The sequence below is a fragment of the Physeter macrocephalus genome, chromosome 5, assembly GCF_002837175.3.
Source record: "Physeter macrocephalus isolate SW-GA chromosome 5, ASM283717v5, whole genome shotgun sequence".
Lineage (NCBI taxonomy): Eukaryota > Metazoa > Chordata > Mammalia > Artiodactyla > Physeteridae > Physeter > Physeter macrocephalus.
Genome location: NC_041218.1, coordinates 6,295,785 through 6,306,755, shown reverse-complemented (window position 1 = coordinate 6,306,755; position 10,971 = coordinate 6,295,785).

Below are 10,971 nucleotides of genomic sequence, written 5' to 3'. Positions count from 1 at the left end.
CAATGTATCCCCACGAGCCCAAAAAATGAATGTTTAAAGGCAAACGGCTAATAGCTGCCGGAGCAGCGTGATATAAACAAGTGCTCCAGAGGATGACGAGGAAAACCAGCCGGCCCTCGCTCTACTGGTCCTGAGAATCATAAAAACACAACTTATCTGGTACTTTTCTAGGTACTTACTTCTGGTCAATCTGAGAAAAGCAACCAAAATCGGGAGGGGGTTTCGAAGGCTGCAAGTCGTAGGTGAGAACAAGGGACCACCACACCGTGCCAGAGAGACCTGGGCCCGTGAACTCGCAAAACTAACACCAGAGCTCCCTTCAAACCCAAACCCAGCACTGAGGGGGAAACTGCTAAGCAAAGAATCTGAATTGATCAGGTCAGGGCCCACAGAGGCAGAGGGAAGAGAAGGCCCGGTTAACAGTGAGGAACAGGTGAGAAGACAGATCTCAGAGCACAGGAGGCCATATTTTATGAACCTTGGTGAAAAGAACAGAAACAAGAGCTCTGGAGTCATGAAGTTCAAAACAGCCCTCTTGGTCCAACCTTCTCCTCCAGAAGTACAGAAAATTCATTTTACTTAAACATGAGCAGTGGAAGAGAATTTCTTTCAAATATCACAGTAAGTTAATTTAAGAGAAAAGATGTGAGGGGTAATGAAATATCCCCACAGCCCACGAAGGCACAGCAGAATGACGTGGCCAGATGCAGAGGAAAACTGGTCACTTCAAAGGGACTTCCCTGGTGGTCCAGCGGTTAAGACTCTGCGCTCCCAATGCAGGAGGCCCGGGTTCCACCCCCGGTCAGGGGGCTAGATCCCGCGCACCACAACTAAAGATCCCGCATGCCGCAACTAAAGATCCCGCATGCTGCAACTAAGACCCGGCGCAGCCAAATAAATAAATAAATATTTTTTTTAAAAAAGGCTTGTCACTTCATATTGCAAAATGAGCTAAAATAAATAAAAGGAAAGGAGTATGAGAGAACATCATGAGTCAGAAGTAGAAAAGCTCAGAAAGGAAGAGATTGAAGAAAAAGATAGTGTGAAGAAAAAGGGAGGGAGGGAGAATGAGATACGAAGTAAAATGACTTTACTAATGAAGACTAGGCCAGACTCACAGATGCACATAAACACAATGGATAATGTCTTAAGTGAAACAGATAAAAAAGGAAAATGCTTCAGTCAAAAGGAATGAGTAAGAAGATGAAAAGATTTCAAGAGAAAGTAGCAGGAGTTAGGCAAAAAATCAAATATTCATATAATAGGAAACCTCAAGAAGAAAACCAAAGCTATGAAACAGGACAGTACTCAAAATTAAAGTTTAGAGCATTTTTCCTGAAGTAAAAATACTTGAAACTGCACTTAATGTCCACCCAGGACAGTACACAGTTCGCTGAGACATATGCTAGTAGAATGATAGGGCTTTCAGGACGAAAAATATCTTTGGACGTCGGTTAGATAGTCCAAGTCACTTATAAAGGAAAAAGTATTGGAGTGCAGTTGACGTCTCAGCAGCCATACCGTATGCCAGAAAGCAGTGGAGTGAAATATTTGCTACTCAAGGAAAGAAAACGGGAGCCAAGCCAACATTTAAGTGTCAAGACCACAGGCAGACTGCTGTAAACAGTCAAGAATTCGGGGGCTGTTACTCTCATGAGCTCTTACTAAGGAATCCACGAGGGAGCAAGCTTCAAACAACAACACTGACTGGAAAGACATCAGTGTGAAGGCGGGCTGCAAGCTTGGCACCAAGACTAAATGACAATAATAAGGGGCAACACAGGGAAGGAAATGGCTGTGCTCTGACACGGTGGATATAATACAACTCTCACAAACAGGGGAGGGAGAGCGTGGGAAGATACATAAGAAGCAGAATCAGGGACATCCCTGGTGGCGCAGTGGTTAAGAATCCTCCTGCCAATGCGGGGGGCACGGGTTCGATCCCCGGGCCGGGAAGATCCCACATGCCACGGAGCCACTAAGCCCGTGCGTCACAACTACTGACCCCGCGTGCCACAACTACTGAAGCCCACGCGCCTGGAGCCCGTGCTCCGCGACAAGAGAAGCCACTGCAATGAGAAGCCCACGCACCGCAACGAAGAACAGCCCCCGCTTGCCGCAACTAGAGAAAGCCGGCGCACAGCAACGAAGACCCAATACAGCCAAAATAATAATAAATTTTTTAAAAATAACAAAATAACTCAGGAACCAACCTGAATAAGTTCTCACTGGTCGAAGATGGAAACGTGAGCATCAGTAAGAATAATAACTACAAAAGATTGAAACGTTTTTTGCTATCCATGAGTTTATAATGCTCCTAAAGGCAACTCATTCTTTACTTTGGGGACATGCCAAGGAACCATATTCTGAAAAGCTGGTAACAAAGGGAAAGACTCAAGCACTGTTAGTGCCTTTAATCTATGAACTGTAGCTCTGGGTAACCAAAGAGAGTTGCTGAGAGTGTTTCTCTAATAAAAGAAGTCCGGCTAATAAATGGAAAGGGAAGGTAGAATGAGAACATCACCATTCTTCAACCCGTGCTGAATGAATGAATATAAGCAGTGGTCATTAAAGGCTGTAATATCACAAAGAGAGAGGCAACCAGCTATTTACGTGCCTCCTGTTGGAATTAAAGCACCACCCACTAGGGAAGAATCCTGCCAGAAAACTAAACCTGAGTCTGATAAAGGCTCTAGCTTTAACTACCAACTTATGAGAAATATAGATGACAGAAAAAAAAAGTTGGGTGACCAAACTGATTTGCTAAGGACTTCCAGATTCGAGCACAGGGCAAACTGGGTTGATTGGTCACCCTAATGTTAAGCTACATCACATGGACAAAATCAGCAAAACCCAGCTGTAGGAAACTCTAAAAGACAAACAACCTAGATTCTTCTATCAAAACCAAAAAAGCAAGGGAAAAATATGGAGGGAGACGCTGTATATTAAATGGTACTTAAGATTCCCATCAATTGCAATGTATGGACCTTATCTGATTTCCGATTGAAATAATTTTTTTCAAAGGTGTATAAAAATTGAAAAAGTTTGACCGCTAACTGGATATTTTGTTATATCAAGAAATTTTTATGGGCTTCCCTGGTGGTACAGTGGTTGAGGGTCCGCCTGCCAATGCAGGGGACACGGCTTCGTGCCCCGGTCCGGGAAGATCCCACATGCCGTGGAGCGGCTGGGCCCGTGAGCCATGGCCGCTGATCCTGTGGGTCTGGAGCCTGTGCTCCGCAACGGGAGAGGCCACAGCAGTGAGAGGCCCGCGTACCACAAAAAAAAAAAAAAAAAAAAAAAGAAATTTTTATATTTCCAGTATGGTAACGCCATTGTAGTTGTTTCTTGTTAACAGAGTCCTCATCGTTTAGAAATACTGCAGTGTTTTCAGATGAAATTATATTATACAGTCTCTGGGATTTGCCTCAAAATAATCTGATGGCAGGAAAGCAAATGGTATGAAACAAGACTGGACCTGAATTGATAATTGTTGAAGTTACATGATGGATACATAAAGGATTCTTAGGCTATTCTTAGTGCTTTTGTATATGTTTAAATTTTTCAATGATAAAAATGAAATTTAATTCAAAAAAGAAAAATATCTCGGAGTGAGACATCTGGAAAGTGGGGCACTGTGAAAATCACTTTCCTCCACACGCCGATTATGTGTCCACTGGACCTCAGACCCTCCCTCCCCTTTCCATGCTTGCCTCCAGGTCGTGAGGACTGGAAGTCTGAAAACTACATATCTCAGCCATACCTCACCCACTGGCTTCCATTTACGGTTCATCTGTGGGAATCAGTGACAGGAGATTAGAGGAAGAAGAGGAAGCCAGTCTGCTTCTGCTACAGCAGCAAGAGACAACTGTGACCCTTAGCAGAGCCGGTGTTCTCATGGTGGCCCCAGGAAAGGTCCGTGTCCAGCAGTTCCTCCAGCAGTGGCAGTCAGCCTGGGCTGGTGGGTTCTATCCCGGGGCACTGGCAGCTTCCTAACCTAGTGGTACCACCCTTTCCTCCCTTCTGCTCTTCCAGCCCTTCCTCCATATTTGTAACCAATGTTGTCAATATCCCCTGCACTAAACCCCGCCTTGGCTTGAAATACCCAGAGTAATGTCTGTTCTTGTGACTGGACACTGGCTGATACACCATGACACCACACGATGGGGCAGCAGTAGCAGGGGTGGGGCTGATGAGGTTGTTACGGGATTGACAGGAGCAGAGCAAAGAGGGCGCTAGGGAAGAATGGCCACAGATGGGCTCTGGAATCACCCCAAGTGCCCTGTGAATGCCAGTGGCCTGTAGAGGACCCACCTTTTCTCCACTCTGGGTGGAGGGAGGGTGCTGAAGAGGTCCATGGCTGGTCTTATACACGCCCTCTCCCCACCTCTCCTTGTCCACCTCTAGCTGTGGGACAGCAGACATGTGTTCTCTCCTGTGATTAATAAATCCAGAGATGGGCAGCCAGGGCTGGTGTGGACGCCCTTCCATTATTAGAGACCTAGGATCTTTTATCCTGTGGCCCTTCCATCTTTGGCTGAAGACCTCACACTTCAGTCAGCAGGAAGTAGGACAGGTGAGAGGGGAATTCTCCTCTCCAAGTGCACCCCTCAAAAGTTACATATGACACTTTCACTCCTAACCCTAACCCTGACCCAAGCCACACAGGGGGCTGGTACGTGGTCCTTATTCTGGAAAACCATGGGCTTAACTCAAAATCAGGGGTTCCACTGTTAAAGAGGAAAAGAATCATGGACACTGGGGCAGGCACCCAGCAGCCTCAGCCACAGGGGGCCATTATTACACATGTAAGGGGTGTGTCTGCTGCCTGGAAAGCCTCAGTCACACAACAGTGAGGTTGATCTGTCGTCCCCCACTCCTCCCTGCAAACCCCTTTAAAAAGTCACCTTCGCTAGTATATTTGGGGGCTGGGGGATTGACCCAACTGCTCTTGGTGGGAACATGCTGCAGCCACGGTCTTGTAGGGTCACCTGGTTCCTAACCACCTCTCTGCTCTGCCTCATCCCCTTTACAGCTGTGTCTTCCTGGAAACACCTGCCTCCTTCACTTCCCAAAGCACGTCCATCACACAGTGATGGGTGCGGCAGACTTTTACCAAAGGCTTGTGGAGCAACAGAGTAATTTTACCACAGGTAGGAAATAACCCAAGACTGAAGGTCAAACCTCCACCTTCCTAAAAATTCACTTCCTACCAAAAAAATAACTTCTTACTGCCAGTGTGTCTTTATGGGCCCTGGATGTCTTCTAGATCCTTCCCCTCTCACCTCTGGGCCCCTCACCCTCTCTCCCGGAATGCCCATAGAAACTCAAAAGTTTTTTCTGTTATTCCATCTCTGCCTCACTCTCACTGAGCCAGGCCATTCTCTCAGGAACTCATCTTTAATAACCAAACAAGCCTCTCAAGGTATTTCCTAACAAAAGGAGCCATTCCCTTTCCAACAGGAACGCTCTGACTTTTTCCCGGGACGTTTCAAAACATTTTCTTCTGCTACGTGTAGAAGATAGAAAGGCGGTCTCCACTTTCAGTGGGAAAACATCACACTGACTCATAGGGAATCAAAATAGGTACAAGTGACCTGCCACTCTATGGAGGGAATCAGCTCTAACTACAGGCCACTTTCAAAACATTTTCTTCTGCTACGTGTAGAAGATAGAAAGGCGGTCTCCACTTTCAGTGGGAAAACATCACACTGACTCATAGGGAATCAAAATAGGTATAAGTGACCTGCCACTCTATGGAGGGAAGAAGTAAGGCTATGACGTCCCTCTTCCTGATAAATTGACAAAAGTGGGGCTAGAGCGGGATTTCACAGCCTCAGCACTATGGACGCTTTAGGCTGGATACTCTTCGTCAGTGGGGAGGCTCTCCTGTGCCCTGTAGACTACTGAGCAGCATTCCTGGCCTCTACCCACCAGATGCCAGTAACAACCCACCTACACCCTACCCCTGGTTGTGACAACCAAAAATGTATCCCGACATTATCAAAGACATCCTGGGGGGCAAAGTCATCCCTGATTGAGAACCATGGGCCAGAGGAAAGTCATACCAGTCCAGACACAGGGCAGGGCAAGATAACCACACTCTGTGCCTTCTGACCCGAGGTTCTCACAGCTCCCTTGATGTTTTCCTTTTTCTTTTTTTTTTTTTTTATTTTTTGGCTGCACCATGTGGCCTGTGGGATCTTAGTTCCCTGACCAAGGATTGAACCCTCGCCCTCGGCAGGGAAAGCCCGGAGTCCTAACCACTGGACCTCCAGGGAAGTCCCACAGCCCCCTCGACGTTGATCCTGTGACCAGGACCAGCCTGGCAGGGAGCCAGAAATGGAGAGGTGGGTAGTGAAAGGGTCTGAGAGGCAGTAGAGAGAGGGAAAGTTGCTGATTATCCAGGTAGATATTGGTCCAAACAGATTCCAAGGCCCCATCTCCTCAAAGATGGTGACGCCTCTGGAAGGAGAGGGTGGGAGGAGCTGAATCCCACCCCTAATCCCAGAGAAGACCCCCAAGCACAGGCCATCCGACGAGAGTCTAGTGTGCCGTCTTCGTGTCTTCAAAGAGCAGCCCGGGTTTTACAAGAGTATGTTCCAAGAGTTGGAATGGTCATGGGCTGGGCATCCAGCGGTGTAGAGAGGCCAGAAGCCCACGTCCTGGACCTGCACTAATTCTCTGTCCAAGCTTGGACAAGCTGCATGTTCTCTCCGGGTCTCCGTTGATTGTCTCTGTCATGACTGGATGGAGCCAAGGGCTCTCCAAGGTCTGACCTGCTAGTCCCATGCAGCCCAATATTTTCAATCAGCCACCAGCCTTCACTGACCCCAGCCTATGCCAGGCTCAGTGACAAGTGACAATGACAAAGGTGCACAAAATGAAAACATCAGGTCTCTATCTCTTCTACTCAGGGGCAAGGGATGCAGGATTCAAGACGCACAGCTGTGCCGTGGCCTTTCATGCCTCCTCTGCTGGGTGACTTTCTCAGATGACCCCTCACTTCATTTCAACTTCAGTCTCAGCCCCACCTTCAAAGCATTTATAGTCGTGTTAGGAAGACAAGACTGACACGCATTTCTATTTTATTTTGCCGAAAGTGAAAAATGCCACCTTCTCCAAAACAGCAACCAGTAAGATGTATCCCCAGAATGACTTGGCTTATATCAGGTCTGTTTCATAATTTTTAACCCTTAACATGAGCTTTTAAAGTAGATTCACAGACATAAAAAACAAATTTATAGTTACCAAAGGGTAAAGTGGCGGGGAGGGATAAATTAGGAGTTTGGGATTAACAGATACACACTACTACATATTAAATAGATAAACAGTAAGGACCTACTGTACAGCACAGGGAACTATATTCAATATCTTGTAATAACATATAATGGGAAAGAATCTGAAAAAGAACATATATATATGTACATATATTTATACACACACACATATATGCGTGTGTGTGTGTGTATAACTGAATCACTTTGTTGTACACCTGAAACTAACACAACATTGTAAATCAACTATGCTTCAATTTTTTTAAATTTACCAAAAAAAAAAGATTTACAAAAACAATACTAAAAGAACAAATCCATCATTTATAGATCACTCCCCGTACTCTTTGTTCTCCCTCTGGCCGAGGAGCAGGTGACTGTCTGGTCCACGTACGGGTGTGCCAGTTGGTCTAACTGGACCCTCCTGCTATGTTTGGTCCATTCTGCTGTGAGCTGAATGTTTGTGTCCCCAGAACTCAAATATCGAAACCTAATCCCCAAGGTGATGGTATTAGGACGTGGGGCCTTTGGGAGGTGATTAGGTCATAAGCGTGGAGCCTTCATGAGTGGGGTTAGTGTCCTTGTGAAAGAGGCCCCCAAGAGCTCCCTCGCACCTTCAGCCATGTGAGGGCAGCCGTCTATGAACCAGGAGGCAGACCTCACCAGACAGAATCTGCCAGTGCCTTGATCTTGGATTTCTCAGTCTCCACAACTATGAGAAATACATTTCCGCTGTTTACAAGCCACCCAGTCTGTGGTATTTTTGGTACAGCAGCCTGGATGGACTAAGACTCCTCCAGCCCCTCGCAGACCTCCGGGTGCTGGCGTCCAAACTCCTGTTGTTCCCACGTCTCATTCCCAGGTGCTCGCACAGAGCCTCCAGAGCTGCAGTTCTGGCGACCCCACCCCACGCGCAAATGGGACCCAGGTTCAGAGTCCAGTCTGTGGATTCCTCTTCTATGTGGGACAATCTTGTGCCAGAAAGATTTTAGAAAGTGACATAGTGTTGGTGTAACCACTGAAGCCCCTTTTCAAGCTCCTCTTTAGAGCAAAGAGAATGCAACATCAGTCCAAAAAGCCTCTGTCCCGGCTGGCTTTGCAGCAAGAAATGAAAGGCCCATCCTTTCAAGATTTATCTGGGGCCACCGTCTGGGTGTGTGAGTGGCTAGTGAGATCAGAATCCCAGGTAGCCAGATAGCACATGGGTGGCTCTAAAAGGAAATTGCTTCTAACTTGAGTTTACCTCAGTCCCAGGCTATAATTCACACAGAATGCTGGTCCCACGTGGGGCAGCTTCCAACGAACTTTTGGGGAGAGAGGGTGGAGACCAGAGACCTGACAGTTAGGGGAGCCTCTGCTACTGAAGAAAGGGGGAACACTCTCCCCAAATTACCAGCTGTACTTGACCAGCACAGAGCTGGAGGAAGGACAAGGCACAGACACACTGTGCCCCCATGAGTCAGTGGGCATCCTGCATCCAGGGAGAAAATCAGGAATTGAGAAAACTGGGGAGAGGCCACACTGTGGAGAGGCTGAATGGGGGGACTACCAGGGGGGTCACAGCTCTTTGTCACCAACCCCTAGACAGCGGGCCTCCCCAACCCCATCCGTGAAGACCCCACAGGGACACCCCCCCATGCAGCAAGTCCGAAAGGATGTGCAGGTTTCCCTGGTGGCGCAGTGGTTGAGAATCCACCTGCCAGTGCAGGGGACACGGGTTCGAGCCCTGGTCCGGGAAGATCCCATGTGCCGCGGAGCAACTAAGCCCGTGCGCCACAACTACTGAGCCTGCGCTCTAGAGCCCGTGCGCCACAACTACTGAGCCTGCGCTCTAGAGCCCGCGCGCCACAACTACCGAAGCCCGTGAACCTAGAGCCCGTGCCCCGCAACAAGAGAAGCCACCGCAATGAGAAGCCCGTGCACTGCAAAGAAGAGTAGCCCCCGCTCGCCGTAGCTAGAGAAAGCCCGCGTGCGGCAACGAAGACCCAACGCAGCTAAAAATAAATAAATAAATTTATTTAAAATAAATAAATAAATAAAGTGTATGATTCGATGTTTTTAAAAAAAATAAAATAAAAGGATGTGACTATTTTCAGGCAAAAAGTCGGGGAGTGGACAGGTCATCATGGAGGAGAGCCTCTCCACCCACATTGAAGAGGCGACCCCCTAAATCCCAGCTCTGCATGACCGGCACACGCAGCTCTTACAGCTAAGAGTCGTCACCGGATGGGGCAGCATCACGTGTCACAGGAACGCCATGGGCAAGTCTTCATGGAGAAGGCCAACTGCGAGGCGAGGCTTGGCGAGAGAGAAGGACTCGAGAAGGAATACAAGAAACTCTGCTGGGCCCTCAGAAGGGAGACCTTCGCTATCTTCTTCCATTTCCCTCCCGTGTTTCCAGCTGAACTACGAGATACTGAAGGCCCTGGCTGGGTCTCATACAACCGCTGTTGTGATCAACCCAGCGCCCGGCCTGCAGCGGGCTGTGGGTCAGGAAACCATGTTTCCCTTCACTCTCCGGCCTTTGGCAACTCTTCCACTGAACATTAAAGGGGACACACCCTGTTTTTTAAGGGTCTTTCTTGACTTTCTACCATTCTGGGTGGCGCTCGAGAAAAATATTTCACTTGAAAATTATCCTGCTCTTGGTTGAGGTCAAGCTGGGGGAGGCTGGGGTCGTGAAAACCCCAGACAGTTGAGTTTGCTCTGCTTGGAGTCTAGGCCAACGGGCCAGGACCCTCAGCCGCGCTGCCCAGGCGCCCGGGGGGCTAAGCAGGGTTCAGAGCCAGGGGAACGCCAGCCGGGGAGGACGGAGCGTGGAGAGAGAGGCGCTGGTCCCGTCGGCGTCCGTTCCTTCCCCCTTGTCCAGCACTGAGTCCAAGGAGCTGCCCCTTTGCCAGGGCCGCCTGCAGCTCTTCCTCATTTTATTCCTTTCCAAACCACGAATTGGACAGTGACTCAGTATTCAATGCTGGCCAGTCAGCTGGCGAAAAGTTAGCAGGAAACCATGAGGACTCTGTCCTCCACAAGCAGCCCTTTGCCCCTAACCCTTCCTCAGGGCCGTGTCTGATGTGAGGTGGGTCTCTAATAAGCAGTGGCTCCTACTATCCCTTCCTGAACCCACCCCTTCCAAACGCCCGAGGTCCCACGAGTCTGTGCCTCTGCGAGAGGGAAGCTAATTGGCTCGTGAAGAGAATTTCCTGAGACCTGAACAGCTCAGACCCAAACCAAGCATTGACTCCATGCCCTTCAGGATGCTTGTGTGGAGGGACAGTGACAGAAGCCACTGGACGGAGCCGCGCGGTCCTCAGATGTGCCCCTTCTGGGCTCTTCGCCTCCCACTCTGCTGTTTACTTTGCGTTTTCCTCGCCTCCTCTGTAACCCCCCATCTCTGCCCCTAGATGCCCTCATTATGCATCACTAATTATTATTGCAGGGAAACTGCTTGCTAATCAAAAAGAAGGAAGGAAGGAAGGAGGGAGGGAGGGAAGGAAGGAAAAGAAAGGAAGGAAGGAAGGAAGGAAAAGAAAGGAAGGAAGGAAGGGAGGAAGGAGGAAGGAAGGGGGGCTTCCCTGGTGGCGCAGTGGTTAAGACTCCACGCTCCCGGGCTTCCCTGGTGGCTCAGTGGTTGAGAGTCCGCCTGCCGATGCGGGGGACGCGGGTTCGTGCCCCGTTCCGGGAAGATCCCACATGCCGC